Genomic DNA, 26,978 nt, shown 5'->3' with positions numbered 1-26,978 from the left:
AGGGTCCTGGCGGTTTCCCTTTTTGTATATGGGTATGACCTCTGCTTCTTTCCATGTCTTTGGGACATCCATACCTTTCAGTATGTTGTTCATTAAAAACAATATGTAATAAGCCCACTTCTGGGGATCCTTTCAAAACAAATCGCCCGGAATACCATCTGGACCTGCCGCTTTTGCAGGTATAGTTAACTTAATAGCATTCACAATCTCACCCAGCTCAAAGGGATGTGTGACTTTAGGTACCACTATGTCCTGGATTCCATGGGGCCGTATTAGATCGTACCCTACTGCATCGTCCATGTACAGTTTGGAAAAGTGTTCCCCCCCCAACTCTACTATCAATATGGTTTGGGATGGGATTATTGTCTTGCCTTCTCTATTCTTTAGTAGGCCCAAAAGGCAGTGGAATCCCTCTTTGTGTTAGCCACCTTTAATTCCTCCCAGTGTACCTCATCCCTGTCTCACTTAGCTTGTTTCAGGGAAGATTTATATTCCTTTCTAGCAGTTTTAACCAATATGGAATTTGTCCCCTTTAATGCTAGAATTAATACGTGCCATTCTCCCTGCAAGTCTCTGTAAACCATAGATTTGTACTTCTTGATTGGGCTTTTCTGTGTGTACTGTATGGTTTGGAGATAAAATGAGAACCAATCTTCCCAATTGTGTCTTGGTTTTTTAAAGAAAATCTTCTCCCACCCCAACTTTGCTGCTGAGGCTTCCTCTAGTTGAGCTGTCTTGGCCTCCAGAGTTGCAGCAATGTGTGAGAGTTTGGAATTCTCCAGTGCCACCTTAGACCATCTTAAGCGCCTACCACAATTGGATAGGATTAACTCCTTAGTGACAAGGGGTGCATTAATTGTATGAGTATCAGGTAGGGCCCACCAATTCTCCATTTTTACCAATAGAGGATTGTGGTCGGTATCAATGGTCTCTCCCACTTCCATATCTATAACGGCCGACCAAAGGCGTAGGTCCACCATTAGATAATCTATTTGAGATGGGCATGCAAGTTTGTGAAAGGTATTATCTCCCTGTGTGTCAGAGATGGTTCTGCCATTTACGGCTCTAAGACCATATTCTAAAACCAAAGCGTTGATCTGTATTAGAATCTCAGACCATCTTTTTACTGGGGGGAGTGACAAAGGGAGGACTTTCCACGAGGAATCCTCTTCCAAAGTCCCTACCGGGTGCAATTGAAGTGAACAGCAACAATGACCATTGCAGAGGGATGGCACTTGGATAGACATACTTCCAACTGGTTAACGATGGATGAGGACTTGCCATTCGCCGTCCCTCTTAAATAGACATTGAAGAGCTCCAGTGAATCCACCCCCCTCGGGTCTTTTACTGACAGCCACATGATATTGCGACTGCCTGTATCATGTTGAGAGGCTGACCAGCCCAGATCTAATCTAATCCATGTAATTATACCACCTGACGGTCTGCCCTTACCCATATGTGCTGCAGGAATATGAAAAGTATTGTATTCAGATTTACCCAGCATAGTTAGACTCCAAGTCTGCTGGAACAAGCATATGTCGTAAGCCTCCACCAGCCTGTTCCAGGCAGGTACAGACAGATTTTTCTTCAACCCAGCTATGTTCCATGAAAGGATTTTTAGTGGAACCAGACCAATTGAGGTTTGGGTGAAATTATCTGTGTCTATACAGGGTACATTTTCTGAGAAGTTAGGCAAGAGGGGGACCGAGGGGGGCAACTGGGTTAGAAAATCATGGAATCTGGGACTAGGTAGATTACCACTCCTTACACCCTCTGCTGTAGGTTCCTGGTGAAGTCAATCATTTGCATACAGAGTTAAAGTGGCCCCAAAGTTCTCTGGGCAGTGTCACTCCCCCCTCTTCTTGCTAGTACAATAGGGAAACGCCTAATTTGAATGTGCGAGGAGTCCGGGGAAGACGTCCGATACTCTAGCACCACTAAGTTTTCTGCCAGACTGGCATCAGCTAAGGATAATTCAATACTATCGAAAGCAGAGTTAAGGGATATGCATCTTCTAGCATTAACTATGTCTTCCCTAATGATAGAACGACATCCCCGTACATGGTGGAGCCAATGAATCAATTTATTAATCAGGGACTCCTTTCTAATTCAGACAAGAACCCATTGCTTTATGTATTTACCTGTCAGGAATGAATGACAAATGGCTTACTGTGAGAAGCAATACTGAATAGGTTTTTGGAGTACCTTGGAGTAAATGAGAAACCATCCATGATAGGGTAATATAGTCACTAAATGTGGGAAACAATCACTAATGCCAGTAATTAGTAGTGTGTATGTTTTTTAATACAGTGAAGATCATAAACAAAACCACTACACTCAAATAATATATTCCCACATAGAGTATAGTCTTGCAATAACATTCAATGATGGATACAGTTGGTATTAAAGGGATTATTTAGAACTTGATATGTGTCTTTTTAGCTTGCCAATTCAGTGGAGGATTAATGCCTCTGCTTCATTGGTGGAAGACTGTCAACCACATTTAGAGATCCCTTCCAGGCAGGCATGGACCACTGAGCTTCAGAACACCAAAATTGTATGTGGGCACTCTAATGTATGTGTCTTGTTTGTGTCTTCAAAACTAAAATGCAATGGCCTTGGTGCTCAAAGAGCTTTGTCCAAGTGCATATTATGAGCCACTGGGTGTTTTCACTACCTGTTCCCTCTATGCCTTCCAGTGATGACCTTGGTAGTGAAAACTAGTGTTGGCCACTGTGCCACAATCCTTGTGAGGGCCAACCATGAGCTTACCATGTGCTTAACCATCTGGTAGTTTGGCACAAAAGCAGTCAGGCTTAACTTTAGAGGAAATATGTAAAGTATTTATGTAGTGCTCTAACAGCAATAAAGTGAACACAAGAAAAATCCCCAACCAATTTTGATAAATATAGTTAAATTCAATAAATATAATGACACCAAAATGACATCAATATATTTAGTTAAACTAGAGATATGAGTTTCTAAATAGATCAATATAGGACCAAGAAGCACAATGAAACACTTGCAGTTGTCTGGTTGTACTAGATCAGAGGAAAGTCACAAGACCAGAACGACCACAGGTCACGGGTCAGATACAAGGACAAGGTTAGTCCTGCTGAAAAGTTATCTTCTCAAGTTTGACACAGAGAGTGTTGTTCACATTGGCGGCGGCCGCGAGGAGGATGCTGCCAACAGGAGGAGCAAGTTGAGTGCCGTGGACAGTCATTGCTGTGGCACAAAGAGCTGGTCATCACTGGAGCTTCGCTTTGGTTTATTGTGCAGGCAGTTGCTGTGGGCATGAAGTGCAGGTCTTACATCCCCAGATGTCGCAGAAGGTCCCTGTCACCACAAAGAGCAGGTCCTGATAGACCTTCACATTAGTGGTCCTTGTTCTGAATCTTCTACAGGACCAGGAGTGTTCTGATGAATTCTTCTGAAGAACCCAATTTTATATATGGGCCAGCCTTTGTGTAGGGACATCACTGCCCTACCCCCAAACCTAATTCTTCCCCTTCCTGTGGTCCTTGCTCCAAACTGTCAAGAGTGGCAAACGGCAAGGGCAGGCCTATTGTCAGGTTACTTTGTGTGTGTGTGCTGCAGGTAGAGCCCTTTGCAGTGCAATCAGGGCAGGATAAAGCTCCTACTCAGCCATCCTGTCAGGACGACCTCTCCCCTCACATCTAGTCTTTTTATGTCTCTCAGTCTGGAAGCAATTCACAACCCACAACAACAGAGCCATTTACAGTCATATTACCCACCACACTGACATGAAAAGCACAGTTAGATTGAGGAGGAAAATGCCAACACATAAAAGGGGCATTTTATGAATTGTAACTTAAATCAGACATCACCATTAATGAGGAATTTAAATTGCAATTAATTTGAGTGTAAACATCATTTCTCTTTTTGCTCCCAATCTGAAGGCAGCCCTTATTAAAGGTAATAAGGCGACCCAGTGTTATTTTATTGGAGAGCTAGGCCTTACAATAGTGAAAAATGTGTTTAGGAGTTTTTCACTGTCAGCACATATAAAACTTAAACACAAATGACCTACTTTTTGGATAGTGTGCATCCTGTCCTATAAGCTTAAAGGGCCTACCTTCGTGGTCACTTATAAATATTAAAAATAAGGTTTAAGCCTTGCGAAAGGGTTATTATGCCAGGTAGAAAAGGCTGTTTAAACTGTGCTAAAAGCTTCAGCAACAGGCATGGGAAATGTTTTCAAAGGCTAGTTTAGTGGACCACTGGTAGCACTGGATTTACAGGTCCTAGTTACAGGCAGTACCATTTACTAGGGACTTGCAAGTAAATTAAAGGTACCATTTAGGTGTATTTTGCCATGCTTTCCAAAAATGAATAAACAAAGCAAAAGAATGTATGACATTCTACAATTTAATAAACTTTGTATTAACTACAGAGTAGACTACTTGCAATCAATGTGTAGTATCTTCATGTTGTGTAACAATGTTCTATGTTATCTTGTTCCTAGCAGCTCAGCCAGTGTGAGTGTTCTGTGTGGAATGTTGGTGTGTGGGCCATGAGTGGAATGCTTGGGTGACTGGTGTGAGTGGTGACAGTTGGTGGATGGGCTGAGCATCTAGCTGGCTGCTCCTGTTGGGGCTGCTGTATTGGATCTACACTACAATAACAGTGTGGACTACGTTACTACATTATTTTTGGAGACGAGTTGGAGACTTTCTCACGCATAAAAAGTTGGTCTGAAGGAAACTAAAGATGATATTTAGAAATAGTCAACATGTTGGGAAGAAGCTTCACAATCTACAAGTGCAGACTACACACAGGACAGATTCCAACAAGTCTGGGTCACAAGAGGACATACATTCAGTGCAAGTTAACTTTCAAGAAGTTGTTTTGAAGCCTAAGAAGCCACAAAGGAAACATAGGAAAAAGTAACAGCACGTCTTGTTGCCCCACCACTGTCCATTACAACGGACAGCCCCAGACAAAGCCATGTGGCACATATCTACAGGAACTGCACCTTCAAGGGAAGTATGCATCATCATTTTTGACATTCCACATGGCATCCCTGATATGAACGCTACGCACATTGAGATCTTCAAGAACATTTCATTTGTGTGTTTTGCTGCACCAATTTGTAGTACATTGACAGCAGGCATGTCAACAGTGCAGCAAAATGTACAACCTTTATTGTCATCTGGATGTGTGCGCTAGAAGGGAGATGCCTGTTCTGTGTGTTTTCATGCTCCTGGGAACCTGCATCTGGAAAGCTATACAGAGGAGGTTTGGTTGACTGCATGGTATACATGTTTTGTGGGTTGATCTGCCCATTTGACTCGCCTGCACAAAGCCAGGTAAAAGAGATTTGCCTTATTTTGTTTAAGATTTGGCTCATCGTCATGTTTGGTGTTTTTTCTGATGGTGTTGGCTTGGCACGTCTTGTCACATTGAGTGATTTAGTCATGTTTAGAAATTTGCCCTTGTGGTGAGGTGAGACATTTGTCATCTATGATTGTTCTGTGTCACTTGAGCTATCTAACAACATTGACAGTTAATCCGCTTTTACCCTAGTTTTAAAAAAAAATAAGGCGCGAGTCGCGTCTGGAATGCGCACAGGCCATGAGTGGAATGCTTGGGTGACTGGTGTGAGTGTTGACAGTTGGTGGATGGGCTAAGCAGCTAGCATGCTGCTCCTGGTGGGGCTGCTGTATTGGATCTACTCTACATTATGTCCAATAAGGAAACAACTGTGGGGGCTCAACACAGCACGCACCAGGGAGGAGTCCACAAAATGAGTGCTATTTCCGTTAATATCCTTGGTTGGTTGGGTGCTCTTCTTCCTCCTGTCCACCGTTAAGACCAAAAAAGAACCACAAATATAAATATTATAGGAAGGAGTGCCAAATTAACAAAGTAAAAAGGTCAACAGTCCGAGTTGAAGTCCTTATCTTTTTTTATTCGTTCAATTTATTTTGTAACAAAAAGTTGATTTTCCAACAGAAAAGTTCATTTTCCAACAGAAAAGTGATTCAATCCAATATCAGTAATCCAATCTGAGGATGTGATTAAATAATATTTCTTATTGAAGCAAAAACAGCCTACGGATTTCATCTCTAAGGGGACATCATCAGGGCTGTAAAAGTACCTAAACAATAAATCAGTTTGAAGCTGCAAAAATTCAAATGTAAACATTATAACAATCCTCACAGTCCAGAAAAAATATATGTATTAAAAACATTATTATTTTTTTTAACATCTTTAAAATTCACACATTGTTATTATATTTGACCACATTTAAAAAGAACACTGTAGTATCCTGTCCATTTAACAATCTATATATGATTGATACTCCATCTGGAGGAACAACCACCAACAAAAAGAAATTCAATGATCCATTCTCCTATGAATAGGGGATATAGAGTTTGAACTACAAGAATGGATCCTTGGATACATATATTGCCATTGGTATAGGTGCGTGTATATTGGGTGACTTATTGGACACTTACAGTGTATTTAATATTTTCTTTACAAAAATCTCAGGCCCTACGAGAATCTGAGACCTTCTTTATCTGTACGAAGGGAAACACAGTTTTGCAGCATTTATGACTGATAACACATATTAGGTATGTTTCTTTCTTCTCATTTAAGGTTACACAGGGATGTTTTGTAAACAATGAAACTAAAATGATTATATTTGTTGCATGATTCTTATTTTTTAACAATTTGAGTATGTTTGACAAATTTCTTTTCGTTGGTGGTTCCTCCAGATGGAGTATCAATCCTATATGGATTGTTAAATGGACAGGATACTACTGTGTTCTTTTCAAATGTGGTTAAATTCAGCATTGCAAGTAAAATCAAATTCAAACAATTAAATACAACACATAAAATGCAATATAACTACTACGAATCACTATAAATACAGTCCTATAACAAAACATAAAGTTTCCCACCCAAAATAAAAACTTGAATATAACTTAATGTTCTATAGCTGCAGATCTTCATCCATATTAATGTAGTCAGAAAAATGCAAATAAAACAGGACCATTTTAAATCCATCAAAACAATCCAAAGACATAAGGAATCATAAAAAAACCTAATGTTCTAAAAAAAAGAAACATTCCTGGGAGCTTAAAAAAAATCAAAGGAAGTCAAAGTAAAAAATTAGTTTAGTAGAAACCAAAATAAATGCCTTTAAAAAAATGCAGCATCCAACGCCAAACTTTGGATCTGTAAACCTGTAAAATAACATACGATACATACCCATTGTCTTCAAACGTAACATAAACATCAATTTTATTTCATTCTTTAATTCGCATTTGATTAAATGCATAGAAAAAGTACAGAAGTAAAAACATGTTATATATATAAAATCGGTACTGAGTACCACAAAGTACTGATAAAATAAGGAAGAAAACAAGCTAAAAATTGCAAGTTAAAATTTTCCAAGTGAATAAAACCTTTAGCCAGAGCTCCATATAATAAATCAGTTCAATGAAGACACATAAGACAGCAATAAAAACAGAATTCACTTCCACAGAAAAACCTTTGCATAGTTCTTACGTGCTGAATGTAACTTTACAAATCTAATCATGGTTGAAGAACTCTGCACAAAAAACAATAAGCATTTGCTTTGTGCATGCATGCAAGAGCTGAATATGCAAATCAAGAATCAGTTAACATCATAATCTACCACTAATGTAACTTCATTCGGGTGGTTTCTTGTTGGCCTTTTGACTTCTTAACGCAGCTTGTAAGTAGGAAACCATAGTAAGGCAAACAAACAGAGGGGCATATTATCAAGCCTGTGCGCTAAAATTATCGCCGCTTTATCGGCCGAAAACGGCCGATAAAGCGGCGATAATGGGCTTGATAATATGCTCTGTGGAATTCCAATCGAAGCCCATGTTAGATGTCTTCACATCTAACATGTGCTTCGATTGGAATTCCGTAGAGCATATTATCAAGCCCATTATCGCCGCTTTATCGGCCGTTTTCGGCCGATAAAGCGGCGATAATTTTAGCGCACAGGCTTGATAATATGCCCCAGTGTTTCTAAGGGTTTGTAGCGTAGCAAGAGCCAATGTTGGGGAACAATAGTTCAATTTTTTCATCAGAGGGATAATATATTGTTTCCTATTTTTGGTATAAAAAGTGCAAAAGAACAATGTGTGCAAGATCGGTGGAGGTGACATTTTCTTACACGGGCAAGGAGGGAGTTGTGAGTTTCAGAAAACATTTGATGGATACTCCAGCATTATAAGTATATAATTCAATCGAAATCCAGTTCAAATAAACTGGTGCTGGATGTTTTCCACAAAAGAAAGATACGTTGGAGCCCCTTAGTGTGAATGTGGTAGAGTGTAATAGGTCATAACAAAGGTCTTATCCCTGCATCTGACCTACCTATCAGAAGCAGTTTTCTTCATAAATATTTCCTGTAACCTTGATTTAGGGAACCCTTCATGAAGACTAGGAGTCTCAAAGAGTTCCATTATCCCCACTGATGACAAGGTGCGTCTTACTTAGGAAAGCCACAGGATTTTATGACTGTGATCTAGAGTTATAATGTCTTTCAGGATCCATTGGTTTAGAGCAACGCTATTCCTTTTCCAAATTGACAGCCCAACGAAAGGGGAGCCAATGTAATAACAACACTAATATAGGGCAAATAAGCTTCCTTGTGAGCAAGAAGGTTGCTGCAAGCTGTTGGGACCGCTAGCAGCTGCTTAATGAAGTTGTCTTCTATTACTTGCAGTGGTGCCCTGTCCACTATCCCCCAAATCGCTGCCCCATAAGTGGCAATACACCTTGATTTAGCTAAATACATTTTAATAATTTCCATCGCAGGCTTAGTGACCAGTTTTTTTGAAAAGCAGAAAATTGCAGCGTGCTCTTGCCCATGCTATCTGCCCTATTCTGTAACATCACCTTCCAAGATTGTTTTAAGTCAAAGACCACCCCTATATAGTTAAAGCTTGGAACTTGTTCTATTTTTCCCCATCAAAATAGAAGCTTGGAGGTTTCTTGTTGGCACATCACATAGCTAGAAATAAAGATCTTGGATGTGTTTATCTTGAGGTCCAGGTTGGACATAAAAGTCATGTAGTCAGAGATAAGATTTTTAAGTGCTATGGTGGTTCTTGCTAAAAAAACTGCGCTGTCCGCATATAGCAAAATCAGAAGGGGGATTTTCTGGCCTTGAGGGGTGTCTTAAGATGGTTTAACTAGTGATTCATACAAATTATTTGTGTAAAGGGCAAATAGAAAAGGGGCCAGGACGCAACCCTGTCTGACCCCCCTTTCAATTTTAAAAGGTTTGGTGCCTTCCCCTCGTCTACCAAATCGAACCAAAGCAGCGGCATCTAGATATGACTCTCTAATAAAATTGGTGATTGCGGCCTCCACTGCCATGGCCTCCATGATATCCCACAGTTTGCTGTTTGCCACATAGTCAAACGCCTTTGACAGATCCATAAAGCCATGTAAACCTGTCCCTTTTTTGTCAAGGAGTAGTTTGCAGCTAGTAGCGACACATTATGACATTGATCAATGTTACTCCTGCCCTGCGTGAACCCATACTGGACTTCTGCAAGAATTTTCTTCCCCGCCACCCATAGTTCCAGCTTATTAAATAGTAACCTGCCCATTACTTTTGCCATGCTCTCTAGGAAGGAAACAGGGCGAAATGGATGCGTGAGTTCGTTTTATGGATTTCTCAGATTCGGGTTTTGTGTTCCATATAATCTTGTATTGTGCACTTCACATTTGTTTTTTTATCTTTGGTTTCTTCATTTTTCGGTTCTGTAATTCAGATACCGTGTATTTTTCCTAAGGAATTGGATTCAGTGTGGAGTGTATTTCTCCATTGACCTTTTCCAACATGGCCGACGCCTTTATTCCCAAAGCAGGTTCACTGTTGTCCGCGGTTTTAGCGCGGCACATTTGTATCTCCTCACACTATTTTAGTGTACTTTACTCAGTTCACTTTTATTATAATTATTACATTTCTGTTCTTCATATATTATACGGCTTTCGCACACTGCGTTCATCTTTTCAGCACACTTGACACAAAGGCCCCCATTAGGATGGCGGGCAGACTTTGCCCGCCCGCCATCCTCACGGTACTAGGGACGCACCGCCATAAGGGCGGGGGTCCTGTGCTTGGCATTAGAATGTGCCCGCCACAGTGGCGGGTGCATACAGCATTCCTACCATTGTGGCGGGCGGTGCACTCAGCACCGCCTGCCACAAGAGTTGGAAGGCATGCAGTGCACTTCCATGCAAAAAATGGCAGGCACCACGCGGTGCCTGCCATGTTGTGCGTGGAACTGCTGGGGGGTACCATAGGTACCCCCATGTGCACTCCCCACCCCCTGGAGTCCTGGGGGGCCCGCAATGGTCCCCCAGAGCAGACTCTGCATGCCTTTCTGTGGCAGCATTGCCACCACGGAAAGGCATTGAAAATATTGCATCCTAATATGGCTGGCGGTGTCTGATAGACACCACCAATATATAAACCCTTTTCCGCCCCGGTCAAAGCGGCGGATAGTCTTTCCGTCCGCCGCTGACCCCCCAGCCATGTTAATATGGCGGGGGTTTTTGCAGCAAGGATGTCGGGCGGATTGCCCCCGCCAGGCCAGCGGTGGCCACTGAAAGCCTGGCGGGGCAATCCGCTCGCCATCCTAATGGGGCCCATAGTCGGGTGCACTTCCTTACTCCAGTAGCTGTCCGCCTACCCATTTCAACATGGCCGAACCATCTTTACCTCATGACAGCGTTCTCCCCACTTGATCAGCTACGTTTTCAACGCAGCGTACACAGATTTAAACTATTGCCGATTTTGTTCTCGTTTATATCATATTGAACGAGTCGGGAGACACTTTCAGCATTTCTCGTTACATATCAGGTATGTTTTTTACTACAAGTAGCTCTTTTCGCTTGAGTCTGTTATAGTAGCAGTTTCCATGATTATTCATGTTACTTTTTTATTGTCATCTCGTTTCATTCACCGAGTCTACAGACAGGTACTTTTTACTTATTCTTCGTTTATGGACAACTGGGCCTCTTAGGTGACCTAGTTGTTATAACTGAGCTTATGTCATTGCAATATGACTTGGCAGTACTTCGTGTGGGTCTTCGTGCTTTTCATCATATCAGCATTTCTGTATGCCGTCAGTAAGTGCCTTTATCAACATTTTATTTTTAGAGCAGGAACACCGGGTGACTTCACATTTTTGTTGTGACTTTTCATTTCACTTATAACACGGGCCACACCGTAGCTCAGGTTTAGTAACCACAGTTGGTGTATCTTTTATTATTGACACAGAAGCTTTTTCTATTTCTTTCTCATGCCTGGGACACTTTTTGGTCCTCTCGTTTAGTTTGCTGGTGGCTCATAGTTCTAGCTGAGTTCTCTTTTTTCACGTGTCATGTGAGTGCCGTTGGGTAGTAATGGCTTCTACTTGCACTTTAGTCAATGCTTCCAACAACCATACATCAACAACCTCTGTTTTTTGTTTATATTACAGTGGACCCTGAAGAAGGGACGTAACAGTCCCAAAATGCATTGGGCAAGTTGTTCTCAAGTGCAGCATTTAACCTGATTATGTGATTCTTATTGTTGTTCTGTATCTATGTGCTTCTTTATCAGAAATGCATGATACCAATGTATGTTCATCATGATGATGTGGCAATCATGAATGTTTAAATACTCAGAATAAAAAGAAATTGAGACACTTGATCTGGAATTTTCTTTTATGTACTATAACCCGTCAAATGATTGTGAAAATATTCAACTTATGTTAAAGACAGACGTATATTGATTTGTGCTGTGCACATGGTTTCACCAGGCTACCAAGCCTGACCAACCTCACATGTATATTTCAATGAGGGATAGGAAGCCCTCAAATACCGCGTAGCACGCTTTAGTTGAGAAATGTGTATATATTTACCTCACGCTGCTTAGTATAACTTTAATCACGGGTGCAGTTCTCAACACACATTTTTTAGGATTGTAAAAAAGACAGTTGGTACAGGCAGAATTTGGGCCACGGCCATAGGTGCCAAGTGAAAATGAGATAATAGATCAGCTGCAAGTTGTCAAAGTTTAAAATAATGCAATGGCATTCCTATAGTTTTGGAGATGGGTCAACCGAGGTTATGCTTCTTTCCACAATAAGATGGGTATTATAGGTTCATAACCAGTGGGATGATTTGTCCATGAGTTGAAGGGTAGTTTTGTGCAATGTGGGCCTTACTGTGGGGACATTTGCCAAGATTAAAACAAAGGGGCAAGCAGCTGGAGGTAAAATGAGATTTTTGGATGAGTGTCACTCTTGTGTTCTGGGGGAATAATCTTCCGTTGGCTAATGGAAGAATTACTATTTGCGTATTTTGCGAATTCGCGTAACCGCAAATTCGCGAATTAGCGAATTCGCCGATTTGCAAACTTTTTAAGTGGGGGGGGTCTTCCATGCGAGTTCACATGCCTCTTGTGTGTATAAAAGGTCTGAGACTGATCAGAGCAGTAGATGAAGAGACAGACCCTCCTGGTCACAGGAACAGCAAAGGGATTGCGCTTGTGAAAGTCAAGGATGCAAAGGCCTCTATCCAGCATCACAGCTGATTTTCGTCTGTAGATTTGGGAAGAAAGCACACCTGTCCAGCCTCGACAACGCTCAAATTGTTTTTGGGCTGAAGAATGCGTCACTGAATTTGAGCTTCAACTAGTTCCAGCGACCATGTGTGTGTTACTATGCAATCGCGCCAAAGGGCGCAGGGGTCACCTCAGTGAGCTGTGCTGGCCTGGCTTCCATGCAAGTTCACATGCCTCTTGTGTGTATAAAAGGTCTGAGACCGATTAGAGCAGTAGATGAAGAGACTGACCCTCCTGGTCACAGGAACAGCAAAGGGATTGCGCTCGTGAAAGTCAAGGATGCAAAGGCCTCTATCCAGCATCACAGCTGATTTTCGTCAGTAGATTTGGGAAGAAAGCCCACCAAAGGGCATGGTGTAACTATTTTACGATGGCGCCGGCAAGCTGCCAGCGCCATCCTAAAATAGTTACTAAATTAGCTTCAACAGGAAGCTCTAATAGATAAAATAAAGCAGGTGCTCGAGCACCTGCTTTATTTTATCTATTGGAGCTCCCTGTTGAAGCTAACTTAGTAACTATTTTCGGATGGCGCTGGCAGCTTGCCGGCGCCATCATAAAATAGTTACAACAGGCCAGGCTTCAACTTTTGCCCCCGGATCCGCCGCTCACTGATTTGCGAATTCTCAGTAAATTCGCTGGAGTTTGCGGATCGCGAATTTACCGAAAATTCACAAAATCCGCGAGCGGAACGGATTTTGCGCTCACCGATGGGCCCCATTTTTTGTGCCTGTGTTTGGTTAAATTTTACCCTCAAAATTGACCCCATGCCCATAACATACTAACAGTATAGTCATTGGGGTACAAATGAGGCGTTGAAAGGGCTGACTAGTTGTAGCGTCATTTTTGAATGTAAAACAAGCCTTATCTAAAATGTTATGGATTTTGAATTCAAGCGAGTCCAGCCGTAACAGAATAGGATGTATTATTGAGATAATATTAGTAATTAGATCCTCTATATCATCATTTTGGGATAAAGTCTCATTAGCTGGAATAGCAGGAGTTATGGGGACAACTAGATATAGTCTTTCTAGGTTTCTTGGATTTCATTAATGCAGGGTCTTTTGTGGTTCCTCTTTTCCTTTTCTCCACAATGTTTTTTGGCGTGGTGGTTGCATTGTTATTGAGTTGTTGAGATAGGCGTGGGTGGTCAATGGAATAAGCCTGGATGATTACTTGGGGCGTGATTTGCTCTCGGGAGCCCTGGATATCATGGTCTACTTTATCATTGGTAGGAATCAGCTGCAAACCATTAGAGACAGAACCCCCCTCTTCAGAAGATATGGCAATCTCCTGTGTTATTTTGTTTGTTGCTTTAAGAAAAAAAGTATCAATGGTGGACACGGTAATCTCTGTGGCGGATGTTAAAGTTGCCTTTTTCTTTCCCATGACTAACCTAGAATGCCAGCGGCGTGCTTTAAAACTGGAGCCAATGGTGGCCCAGCCCAGCCTCTTCCTGGCTCCGACGGGCGTGGACGGGCCCACCCTTGGACGGCCGCCGTAGTTATCTGCCTCAGGGTGCAGACTGTATGCGGCAAGGGACGCAAAGACTGCCGGGGCTTGTGATCCTGCCCCTCTTAGCATAAACATAATGAACACATGGCATAACCTTGTGTAAAATACCAATCCATTACTATGTAGCTCTACCTAAGCTTAACACAGAACACTAGTAAGACGAATTAAGATACACTAGTAATTAACCATCCAAAAACTAATAAGCAAAATCATACTGCCATTTACTAAATCTCTCTACAACCCCCTTAACCTCAAAACCCTATAAAAACACCTTAAAAGGAACATATCTGATCCAACGAACAGCAGCACCTTTCCTTAACACATTTTGAGGTAATTAAACCAAAAATGACAAGAATAGACCAAAACATTTAAGTTAGCAGTAAAAAAAATATAGCACTAAATTGAACAAAATGTGTTTATTCTTCCATTGGTGATTCAAATAGAAAATAGAAAATGTTTACAATATATAAAACAATTTTTTATTTTTTTCCCCAATGATTAACGCTTCTTGGTCTACTCTCCTCCTTCGACTTACCCAAAGCTATGGCCTCCCCCGATCCACAATGTGTTTTGAATATCAGCATCATTGCTCCTTCATGGTTAACATCTCGCGTCAATATCAGTTGGTTGATGGCACTACCAGTTTACCTGTGACAGTATAGTTCATCTCCCTCTCCTAGTGCTCCTATGTGGTTTTCCAAGAGCAAAATTAGGAAACAAAAAATTTAAAAAATGAAAATATATATATATATATATATATATATATATATATATATATATATAACAATTGTAAATAATTTAAAACCAGTCATTACAGCGTATATGGAAATATAAAACACTTTATGTAAAGTATAAAAGTAATATACCTTAAAAAGTGTGCAAAAATTGTAACTAACATGTATGTGAACCAACTGTATATATGTACAACAAAATAAATGCACCACAATTGAAAAAATCTAAGAAAAAACTGGACAACAGAGTTCATATATTATCTACATGTTTTATTTAATATTAACAGTATTCAAAAATATTGTTCAACTATAGAAATGAAAATAATATTCTCATGTCTACAAATACATATGTAAATAAAATTGTATAAATCAACATTAAATAAATGTTACAAAATATAAATACAAAGCACAAACTGTTTTATGCACCTTGATTATTATACAAAATGTAAATACTAATTATATATGTGAGAATTGCAATACCAACACCTATCTAAGCCATTTAGAGAAAGGCACTACACACTAAAGTGGTTACATTCACTACTACCACTCTAATCTAAACTATTTTGGGGAATGTGTTGGAGACTAAAGGAGTTATAATAACTATTCCAACACCTGTCTGAAACCATTTTGGTGAAGGTGTTGACCACTAAAGGCATTATGTTTAATATTCCCACTCCAATTGAAACCATTTTGGGGAAGGTGTTGGACAATAAATGGGTTGCATTTACTATCCCCGCTCCAATCTAAGCCATATCTGGGAAGGTGTTGGACCCTAAAAGGGTGACATTTACTATCCTTACTCATAACACTGTTTTACCTAATAAATATTTCCTATATTATTAACAGCAGTAGTAGTAAATGAACTTTATTTGGTATCTAAATACCATCAAAGTGCACATGTACATAAACATTACAAAAAACATTTCATAATACCAATATGAAAGATGTTAGAGCACAGTTCATTGTAAAAGAGTCAGCACCATCTAGAATTCCATTTTCTGTACGCATTGCTCATATGCCAGATGGAGACAAAAATCAAACAAAACTATGTGAAAAATTCAGCAATAGATACTTAAAAAGCTACATAGAAAAAGCTTTAAAAAACTATCTTCAGCCATATATATAAAATCAATGTTAAAAAGAAAAGAGGATCATTAAAAGAAGACCTTATCACTTGGGGCCACAGGCAATAATCTACCACGTTTGTACCATGCCACCGGTAAATATTTTCTCGTAGCAATAGCTATTACCAGTGTTGTGTCGCTCCTGAGTATTCTAAGGGCCACTATACATTTTGTGACCTTCAGATTTTTGCATACAGGAATAATCCATTTCCGGCATGGGTTACAATAGCATGGGCAGAAGAAAAGTAAATGCGCTTCATCTTCATCTGCCAAGCCACATGCCAGACAAGTGCTAGCACCAAGAGACTTCCGCCATTTGCTCGTTGCAGTTCTTAGAGGCAAGGTGCCAAGGCAAAAACGGACGTAAAGACTCTTGGCTAAAGGGAAAGAAATGCATTTTTGAAAATTCCTCATAATGAGGAACGGCCTAATGTCTAAGAATCGGTTTGTTAGTTGCCAGTGGAGTAATTATTTAAGTGGATATCTCGGATATGGAACCAATAACTAGATTTAAAAAAGTTAAGATCAGTTTTACAGTCTTTCTGGGTAGATCCATAGCCTTACCAATCCTAATCTCTTGAACCAATCTAAAACATATTTGATCCAAGGACTTAGCTTGACACTTCTCATACCCAAAAATTCTACAAGGCAATCTCTAAATTCCTTCAGCTCAGGCGTGACCAATAATCTGATCCAGTAGAGAAGTGGTCTAAGGGCGGCAATGTCAGCAATTCTTTTGAGCCCAAGGTCATAAAACAAAGGAATTAAAGGTGTGCTGATGTGTTTTATCTAGGACCCCGATCAATATTGTGACCTCATGCCCCTATATGGCTATAATCAATACATATCCCTATAAAGGCATAATAATCAGAGCCATATTTCAGTAACTCACCTCTGCAGTCCGTGACACAGCAGAAGCCACTTCCTTAGATTCCTAGATAGCACACCGAGTTCTTTCAACATACCAAACCCCCGGCAACCTGGGAAAGCCCCGCTTGCTTTGTTTTGATTAGTAATAGAACTCCTGCGAGCACTGTAAGAACGACCAGTTCTTAGTGACATCTTTATTGACGTCTTATGTCCAAAAACTTACCTCAAACTCGGCACCTTTCAGGTATAAATATACCAACGTTGCCTTAAGCAAACACACAGTGGTGAATACTGGAGCAGAACAGCTGTCCCCTTGCAGAGAGCCCAGCAGATGCGAGAAGCCCACGGACGCTGCCCCTCCTCCTTGACGCGCTGAGAAAGACGCTGTCTTTTCTCCTGCCGAGAAAATCCAGCTCCGGCGTTTCCAGCCTACCCTTGCGGGTGACTGGGATATGGGGTCCTAAGAAGGAGATACCAGACCTCCTACATTCTATTCCAGAGGTACTGTGCTGACTAAACCCTTTGAGAGAATTCTTGATTCAAACTCTTGGCAAAACCAACTTAACTTAAACTGCTACTTACTTACTCCCTCCCACGTATTAGGCTTAGGTCAGGTACACCGGGGTAGGCGTAGTTAGAAGCACCAGTTGAGATCGATAGCCAATGTATATATGAATGTATATATTTTATTCATTTTAACTATCTTATGGCTAAGAAACCATATTAATGCTTTTACAGTATTATTTCGTAATACTCCTTTTACTGTACGCACTTTTCATAATAACAAGTCTTGCAATTGTGGCAATTCATTTCTCTTGCATGAGAAAGAAGACTGTTCAATAAATATTATCTTTTATTGAAAACGCCCGTCTCTCTATTCTCTCCACCCTGGTGAAATTAAAAATGCACAACTGACTGAGTGAAATAGCTGTCTATTGTTTCACACGACTCTAGGGATTGACTCTTATTATGGGGAGCCAAGTTGTCATGTTTATGCGGTCATGTTTATGCGGTTGTCGAAAGCTGAATCCCTTCTTGTCTGAGCCAAGGAAGCTGATCACTTCCTATACAGTCAAGAAAGTTTCCAGGGACCTCTGAGCTAGCTGGCGCAAACCTAAATTAAGTCTAACATAGTCAGTAGAGACCTAGAAGACCTCAGTCCTATGTCTACACTGCTGTTTATGTTATTCCAATGCACAGGGCCTATAGAGAAAATAGGAACTACACTACAGTGCTACTGGGGAAAGGTGTGCTACTAACAGTACTATTTATACATTACATTCAATATGTAGCTAAATAACTAGAAAAAAAGTCTTATAAAAATGTTACAAACAATGTAAGTACATAGAAATTATTTAATCTAAAATGAAAAAAATACAATTAAAATGTATCTAAAATTTAAAAAATAAATTTCATGCATCTAATTTAAAAAATATATATAATACATAAAATGTAACATAAATGCAAATTCAAATTCATATATTTCAATATTCTTGCCACCCTTTTCCCCTAAACATCCAACATCATGCTCCTATAACATATTTAGCTATACATTAAATACAATATTTAATCACATTTATACTACAATATTTCTTTACTTTTTTTAATTAAATGTGCACCATATTAACAAAAAACTTAATATACTGCTAAAATAGAACATTACAAAAAACTGCTTATAAATTAACACATAAAAATAATTCGAAATATGATATTACCACAATTTATATTTTTACCTTTAATATTCCTGTCCACTATATTTTTGACAGCATACAATTGTTGACATGATATTGACACCATTGCACAGAGAGAAGACCAGCACATTAGCACTGGTTTGCAAAGGTGTAGTGAAGAGTCTTAATGTCAACAAAAATGAGTACAGCAAAGTAAGGGAGAGAAGGCAAAAAGATTGGGGGAATACCACACCAAGGATGTAGCTTTACCACAAAGGCAGAGTTTGTTGTTACTTTCCCATGTTATCTGCAACCACTACTTAGAAAAATACAATTTGGGTAGGTAATTAAACTATATAGAATTAAGCCTCAAACTAATGGCTTCCTTCAATCAAGTTTTCTTCAGTGTTCGCCTCTAAAGATGCATCTGTCCGGGCTTTAACTTGCTTGAGAAGTTATGTTTAATAATTTGTAATACCTTTGAAATTGTTGACATTAGCCCCGATTTCACTCAGTAGTGGAATATTAACTTTAAAAAGGGTGGCATGAAATAGCTTCCGTGAAATTCATCAGGTAAGCAAGTGAAGTGAGACAGCATAATTTCCTTCAGGGGTGGGAGGAACCTTTCCCATAAAATCTTTAAAAACACCAAGCGCAAACGTGCATATTGCAGCAAAATGTCTACATAAATTGCATGGATGTTGATTCATCAAAATACCAGAGGTAGCAGAATTGACTTCACACACTTTGAAACACCCCCTATGACATCACAGGAAGTGAGCTCATGACACTCAACAACGGATACCTTTCCAGGAAGGGATATATTTGTTCTTGAGAGGCCTACAGTAAAAGCAAGTTACCATAATAATTGTAAAGACTCCAAAGTAGATAACACTATTTAAATTGTCACCCACATATAAAGGGTGCTGCATTGTATGCTTGAGGTACAGCAGTGAGGAGCAAAGGGGCATGCCATCGTAGGAACAACCACGTAATGCTCAAGCACAATCATCATATTTTTAGACATAGGAACTGTTAATGATGTCAGGCAGTTGGATCACTGATAGGCCGTTAGTGGTAGTCCGACCACCAACATCCTTTGGTCCAGCCGCTGCATCATGATACTGATGGTTGGACTCTATTTTGTCTGTAGTAAGAACACCAGCTCCACCAGTAACATGGATCGTTAAGCAGGCACCACTGTTGGAATTCTGATCTACCTTTCTGACAGTCTTTTCATGGCGGGAACCACAGCATGAAAAGGTTGTCGGAAAGGGTTATGGGGGTACCAAACACGGCCCAGTACCATTGTAGGCCACTGAAAAGTGACTCTGGGCCACATGAATTGCCCCCACTCACCTCTGTGCACCATGTGACATGCACAACATGGTTCATGGCACATGTGCACGGATGTGCAGAAGGCGCTGCACCACAGCGCCATCTACTGCGACCATTTTAAACGGCTCAGCCATGCCATCACATTGAGACCGCCGATTTTCAAACTGCCAGCCCAGCAGTCATATCCTAATACAGCAGTCGGACCACCCCATGCTCATCAGTCAGTCTCCTGACTGCCACAATAGCGGCCAGCAGTCTGAATGCCGGGCATCGTGATGGTGCCCATAGTCTCAAATGTCCAGGCATCAAATCTAATATCTAATCACAAAATTATATGCCCAGGCCAACCTTTCATATTTTCACCCATACCTCCTTTTTCCCAGACTCAATCTCTATTTCACCAGGTATGTTATGTTATGTTATGTTACCCCTTTGTTGAAGCGCAAACAGCTGCCCCAGCAACGGAGCGTCCCGGCGCTAACCTAACCAGTACCAGAGGAGTGGGTGGGATAACCAACAAAACTAGATGACAGAAAAGAGGTGGGTTTTAAGTTCCCTCCGGAAGACAGTCAGATTGGTTAGGGTGCGAATGTGTAGAGGCAGGGAGTTCCAGAGTTTTGCGCCTAGGACTTTGAATGAGCGTCCGCCCATTCTAGAGAGCTTGGTTCGGGGGACAGTCACGAGGTGCTGACCTAGTGAGCGCAAGGTGCGCTGGGGAGTGTAGGGTACAAGGAGCGGGCGTAGAAGTTCGGGGCAGTCCTCAGAATTAAGAATTTTAAATGCCATTGTGAGGGTTTTGAAGTGAATACGGGATTCAACAGGTAGCCAGTGAAGGTTACGAATGGTGGCTCTAGCAGAGCACCTGCGTGGGAGACCAATCACGGCTCTGGCAGCCGAGTTTTGAATGCGCTGCAGTCTTGCCAGTTCTGCTTTGTTTGCCCCTAAGAATAGAACGTTGGCATAGTCCAGCCGGGCAAGAATCATGGCTTGGATGATTAGCTGGCGGGTTCTGGCGTCAAAAAAACCTAGTATCGGGCTAAGGCTCCTCATTAGCCCCACACACGTAGCTGCCACTTTCTTTGTGTGGGACTGAAAATTGAGTGATGAGTCCAGCCAGACACCTAGGTTCTTGACTACATTTTTTGGGGCGGGGGTGGGGCCAAGCAGAGAGGGCCACCAATGATCGCTCCAAAGGCTTGGGGTTTTGCCAAGAAGAAGTACCTCCGTTTTCCCGGCGTTTAGCTGCAAGCAGTTGCGCGTCATCCACTGTGCAACTGCGGCTAGGCCATCCCTGAATTTAGTAGCCGAGGGAGATGGACCTTCAGAGAGTGTGATAACTAGCTGTGTGTCGTCAGTGTACGACACCAGCGTAAGGTCATACTCTTTAGCCACTACTGCAAGGGGCTGGACGTACAGGTTAAAAAGGGATGGGCTTAACGCCGATCCCTGGGGGACTCCCTGCTCGATGGAATGGGATTGGGAGATGTGGGGTGGAGCTGAAACTCGAAAGGACCTGTCCTTAAGAAAGGACCGGAACCAGTCAAGGGCAAGTCCACTGATCCCAATGGCCTCGAGTCGTTTCAACAGGATATTGTGCGATACCGTGTCGAAGGCCGCGCTGAGATCCAGCAGGATCAGCGCGGCACTTTGACCAGCATCTAGGATGCCTCGGAGGTGTTCGGTGGTGGTTAGAAGGGCCGACTCGGTGCTGTGTCCTGGCCTGAAGCCGTTTTGGGAGGGGTCCAGGACTAGATTTTGCAGCATATGGTGGGATAGCACTTTATTTACGTGGGCTTCAGCTAGTTTAGACGTCCAGGGGAGCAGTGAAATGGGCCGGAAATTTTCTGGCTTAGTGGGATCCAGAGTGGGTTTTTTAATAATGGGTGAAACCCATGCAGACTTCCAACAGCTGGGGACCACAGCTGAGGAGAAAGAAAGGTTGAGTAGGCTGGCAAGCGGGGGAAGGAAGAAGTCAAGTGAGTCCAGGAATTTAGTAGGTCTCATGGGGTCTGTGGGGGAACCGGACTTAACTTGTCTACACAGTTTAGCAAGGTCGTTGATAGATATGTCGGGTATTCTAGACAGTTCCGACGTTACTGCCGCTGCGTTAGATATGTTGATGGGTGCAGGGTCATCTTGCGGGAAGGAGGTGTATATCTTCCTTACTTTTTCAATGAAGAAGGTGGCAAGTTCTTCACACTGTGTCGAGGAGGAGATGCAGGTTCCTGGGTTGGAGACTTTGTGGAGGCTTTGAACTAAGTTGAAGATGGTTTTAGTGGGGTTGGAGCTTAGTTCAATTTCCTTTGCATAAAAGGAGGCACGGGTGGTCCGAATTGCTTTATGGTACAGACGTAGTTTAGATAGGTAGAGAGTTTTATCACTATCTAAGTAGTTTTTTCTCCAGCCGCGTTCGGCTTTTTTACATTCCTTCCGCATGGCTCTGAGCGATTCATTGTACCATGGGTTGGTGGGGGAACTACGGGTTTTGGTCCATTTAGCCGGGACAAGGGCATCAAGCCCTGCAACGATCCAGTCATGAAAGGCAGCATAGGCTGTATTGATGTCCTTGTTCTCGTCAGGGGGGTGGAATTCTCCTAATTTTTTAATAAGGTCTTCGGAGGAAAGTTTGTGCCATGGGCGTTTGTGACTGGGGTTGGCCGCCGCTACGGTAGGCGGTTTTTTCACCGTAATGCAAAGTTTGACAAGAAAGTGGTCGGTCCAACCCATGGGTTCAGGGGGATCAGCCGTAGCATCCAACATATTGGTAAAGATGGGGTCCAATATGTGGCCAGCGGTGTGGGTGGGGGAATAAACCAAGGAATTTAATTGCAGGGCCGTGAGGTCGGCCAGCAAGTTTTTAATGGTGGGTTCTGTCACAGAGTCAAAGTGGAGATTAAGATCGCCCAGAATGGTGAAGTTGGGGGAGGACACTGCCAAGGTGTGAGATGTTTCAAGTAATTCATCAATGAATCTGGCAGAGGGACCTGGAGGTCGGTAGATATACAGCCCAGAGAGGGCGAATTGAGGGCAGATGGAGATCTTAAATCTTGCACATTCGCAGCCCCAAATATCTTCCTTTGTGAAAGAGCAGTTATACATCGTTCGATGTATAACGGCTATTCCCCCGCCCCTGGAGTCTCTGTTTACGAGCTTCATGGAGAAGCCGCTAGGCAGCGTAAGGTTCATAATGCTAGTCTGGTCGTCATAGAGCCAGGTTTCGCATATGAACAATATGTCAGGATTTTCGTCCGTGATAAGAGAATGGACTTCAGCATGGTGTTTCACGAGAGATCTGACATTCAGTTGCAGAACCCGGAGGGGAGATAGCTTGGGTGTCGTAGCAGTGCAGCTTGCTAGGCTAGGTTTGGGTATAGTAAATTTACAGGACTCACAGTGGAGAGGCGTTTGTCCGAGGCAGCCCCTGAGCTGGTTGCATCTGGTCTCGGTGTTTAGTGCGCAGAGACGGTCTCTGTCATAGATGACTCTAATCAGGGGGTTTTGGGCAGGGGGACTGGCGAGAGGCGATGTCTTGGCGATGACGGGCGCAGACGGGCTTGCCTTAGGCGCGCCTTCGGCGCGCAAACGGCGCTCCCGCTGCGCTCGTCCGCTGCGCTTCCTGTACGTGCACATTTATCCCCGGAAAAAGGGGGTGTGGCCTCAACGGGGGCGTGGTCAGCGCGCACGCCTGCTCTGATGGCGGCCGCTTTGAGTGAAGGTTTGCGTGCGAGTAAAGCGCGCCAGCTTGTAGTCAGCTGTGCGCTCCGGACGAGTATCAGGTGAGATGCCAGCCGTGTTTAAAAACACAGTACGTGACACCACACCACACAAAGTAGAAATAGTGAGTTTTTTAAAAGCGGGTGGTTGCATCTTTAGATTGGATAATGGCTTCGCCTGCTTGCGGGTAAAGCTTAATCTTCATTCCGGTAGGTGCAACTTGGGACAATATTCTGTACTTTAGAGAGCAGAACTCCCCTTTCCTTCAGCCTTCATTTGTTAGGCTCCACTTTGTTGTGCTTTTCCCTGGTGCCTGTGGTTTTGGCTAGAAAGAGTTTGCAATACACCTAGAGCACTGAATGGTGGGCTGTTGCCAGTTTAGATAGCGAAGCACTGCTCTAGCCATATCATGATGGTGAAGCGACTCGTAATGTGTACAGCTACTCCAAAGAGTGTCCTGGGGCCAAGCACAGGTCAGAAAAGAAAGTAAATCTGCTTGTTTCAAACATGGACAAAAAGCCAAGTTTTCAATCTTTCTTTAAACATTGTCATGTTGCTGAAGAGGGAGTTTGTTCCAAGCTATGGATCCCAAATAGACACAAGACCTTCTTCCAACTCTCATACCGGCCTCATGATCAAAGCTGGTGTTGGACGCTTGTTTATACAGCAGGTGGTTTGTCAGTTTTGTTGTCTTGGTTTTGTTGAGGTCATTTCTTCATCTTTGGGTGTCGAGGTGCAGAGTTCAGACTCATACACTCACTGAATTTCCTTTGACTGCTCCTTCCTGGATCTGTCCTCTGTCTCTGATTGCACTGATGTTTTTGGAGCTCCTTTTTTTTTTGCCTGACATGCCCTGGAACAGCCTCATAAGACATATGGACAAACACTTCTCTGTCACAAAACCAGTCTGCAAACAGTCTACATGGACTCAACTCAAGGAAATAATAATACTAACAATAACACCACAACCACCAACAATAATAATAATAATAATAATAATAATAATAATAATAATAATAATATTAATAATAATAATAATAATAATAATAATAATAATAATAATGTCAATAATATTAATAGTGGAAAAACTGTCATAAGTATTTTCTGGATTTTGGTGATTTTAGACAGCTGTACATAGCATATTTCTAGAATTATATTTGGTTCGTGATATGAAGTGCCGTTCAAAAACAAATTAGTATTATTAATAGTATTATTAGCATTAATATTAGTATATTATATAATATGATAATATATATTACTACTGCCACTACTACCAATAATAATAATAATAACAATAATGATAACTTGTTTTTTATACAGCACTTCTATCCCTACCTGTGCAATTTCTAAGCACTAAACTCCAGATATTAAATTATCAACTCATGGTAATAAATTTTTTACCAGTTATGCCTTAAAATGTTGAAAATATGTAACCCAAAATATCCAATGTGCATGCCTTCTAAATATTTTTTAAGGTGATCTATTTTCATTAGAATCCTTAGCTTCTTGTTTCAGCACTAAGCAAATGCATTTTTGCCAGTCCAGTCTTATGTGCCACCTTCAAAAGTTGCTCTATTTTGCTTTCAAAAATAAAAGCACACAACGTGTTGACTGACCTGCTTGAGATCAGATCTGCCTTTCCAGCAGCAGTGCTAGTCTGGCACTGCCAAGCAACTTTTAAACCCTTTTCTGCATTGGTCAACCCCACTAACTTTTCAGCATATACACTCAGAGACACATCACAGCGCCAAACTCCAGATAACAGTTTCCTTATTGAACCTGTGACCTGTTAGTTTTTTTGTTTTTAGCAACATTACTTGCAATCATTCAACACAAGCTGAAAACAAAACCGAAAGTAAACATGTTAAATTAAATGTTTGTCAGGAGCAGTAGCTTTGTTCAGTGCATTCATCAGGGTTTTTCCCGGGGTTAAAAGCCATAAACTTGGTTTTTGTGATGTTTATTACTAGGCCCCTTAGTGTGCAGAACGTTTGAAAGCGGGTGAAGAGTTTTTGCAATCCCATTGGGGTTTTTGAGATTAGGAGTGTGTTGTCTGCAAATAAGAGGGTTACAATTTTTTCTCCAACCAGGGATGGGGCATCAGCTGGTTTTTGGCTTGAAAATCTAACCACTCCGTTCACAAAAAGTGAAAAGATGGTAGGAGCCATTAAACATCCCTGGCGGACCCCCTTATTAACCATTATCTTCTCAGTGGTTTGCCCTTGCTGCCCCCATCTAACTCGTGCAAAGGTGTCCTCGTGAAGACGTATTAGGAGATATAAAATGTAGGCGGGTATCCCAATTCATGTAATACTGACCATAGCTTTTCTCGAGGAACTAGATCAAAAGCTGTCTTAAGATCTATGAATGCTAAGTAAAGGCTTCCTTTCCCTAGGGTGACAACTTTCCAGTAGAGGAGGAGTAGCCTAAACACTTGATCTGTTATGCTAGTGGCTTTCCTGAAACCTGCCTGGTAATTGGAAAGGATGCCTCTTGTTCCATTCAAATTTGGATCCTATTTAAAATAGATCTACCAACCACTTTCTACATGGAATCTAGTAAACTAATAGGCCTATAGTTTGCAGGGTCCTGGCGGTTTCCCTTTTTATATATGGGTATGACCTCTGCTTCTTTCCATGACTTTGGGACATCCATACCATTCAGTATGTTGTTCATTAAAAACAATATGTAATAATCCCACTTCTGGGGTTCCTTTAAAAACAAATCACCCGGAATACCATCTGGACCTGCCGCTTTCGCAGGTATAGTAAACTTAATAGCATTCACAATCTCACCCAGCTCAAAGGGATGTGTGACTTCAGGTACCACTATGTCCTGGATTCCATGGGACTGTATTAGATGGGACCCTACTGCATCGTCCATGTGCAGTTTGGAAAAGTTTTCCCCCCGACTCTACTATCAATATGGTTTGGGATGGGAATATTGTCTTGCCTTTCTCTATTCTTTAGTGGGGCCCAAAAGGCAGTGGAATCTCTCTTTGTGCTAGCCTCCTTTAATTCCTCTCAGTGTGCCTCATTCCTGTCTCGCTTAGCTTGTTTCAGGGAAGATTTATATTCCTTTCTAGCAGTTTTAACCAATATGGAATTTTTCCCCTTTACTGCTAGAATTAATGCGTGCCTTTTCTCCCTGCAAGTCTCTGTAAACCATAGATTTGTATTTCTTGATTGGGCTTTTCTGTGTGTACTGTATGGTTTGGAGATAAAATGAGAACCAATCTTCCCAATTGTGTCTTGGTGTATTAAAAAAAATCTTCTCCCACCCCAACTTTGCTGCTGAGGCTTCCTCTAGTTCAGCTGTCTCGGCCTCCAGAGTTGCAGCAATATGTGAGAGTTTGGAATTCTCCACTGCGACCTTAGACCAT

Source organism: Lissotriton vulgaris, chromosome 3_1, assembly GCF_964263255.1.
Source record: "Lissotriton vulgaris chromosome 3_1, aLisVul1.2, whole genome shotgun sequence".
NCBI classification, from domain to species: domain Eukaryota; kingdom Metazoa; phylum Chordata; class Amphibia; order Caudata; family Salamandridae; genus Lissotriton; species Lissotriton vulgaris.
This window is presented reverse-complemented; position numbering follows the sequence as displayed.